Source organism: Octopus bimaculoides, chromosome 24, assembly GCF_001194135.2.
Source record: "Octopus bimaculoides isolate UCB-OBI-ISO-001 chromosome 24, ASM119413v2, whole genome shotgun sequence".
NCBI classification, from domain to species: Eukaryota; Metazoa; Mollusca; class Cephalopoda; order Octopoda; family Octopodidae; genus Octopus; species Octopus bimaculoides.
The window spans coordinates 20,154,339-20,155,217 of NC_069004.1; the positions used below are offsets into that span (position 1 = coordinate 20,154,339).

General features: G+C 35.5%; 1 protein-coding gene across 4 annotated transcripts in view; it reads right to left on the reverse strand.

The window, feature by feature from the left end:
* LOC106882261 (coiled-coil domain-containing protein 73) overlaps window positions 1-879 on the reverse strand; it is a 285,087-nt gene that overhangs the window by 283,106 nt on the left and 1,102 nt on the right. The gene's annotated exons all lie outside the window — the stretch shown is intronic.

The window sequence follows — 879 nt, forward strand, 5'->3', positions numbered from 1 at the left end:
TCACACACACATAGACATACTAATTGACAACCAATGAAACCTTATTTTTTATACATCTTTACTGGTTGAGTCTCTCTCTTTTCTTGTTGGCACTTACCTCATTCCACCTTTTGCTTTTTTTTTATATTTGTGCCGACTGTGCGATGTGCTAAAGGAGCCACGGTTGCTACAAGATCTAAATATCTCAATCAGTATGTCGCTAGGTTACTTTTTATACAGGCCATCTCACCACCGACTCAGCGACTTCATAAGTTTCTTTTGGAATCTGGAAGACTGTACCTATGTTCCTGAGGACACGAAAGAATTGGTTCTTGATGTTCAATTACCCTTAACTTTTTTCTTCCATGAAACGATATTCAACACCATATTTTTGAAACCAATCAGATAAATTTTTACAAGTGCACTTCCAAGCAGTTCATAAAAAACAAACCTCAGATTTCTCGCATATAATTACCTACCCTGACCTCCTAATGTGCCACAAACCCCATATTTTCCTTCGTAAAAAAGGATGGGGTAGGAAACTGGAACTCACCACCGTGAAATTATATGAAAATGTGCATGAACAGGATATGTATATATATATATATATATATATATATATATATTGTACAGGCAAAAAAAAATACAGAAATCAGAAAACACCTTCACTCACTCACTCTCTCCCCCTCTCTCACTCCACACTAAATCGAAGAGTACTAGTTCCCCGCTTAAAATTTTGGCACGAAAAATTGCTAAAGGAAAGTGGAAACACTTGATGCCATTTCAAAACTGTTTTGCAGCTTAGAGCTTACATATCCTGGGATCTATATATCCAGTAATTTTAGTATGTATGTAAAACATATTTTAATAAACATTGACTTGTTTCACACAAACACTATC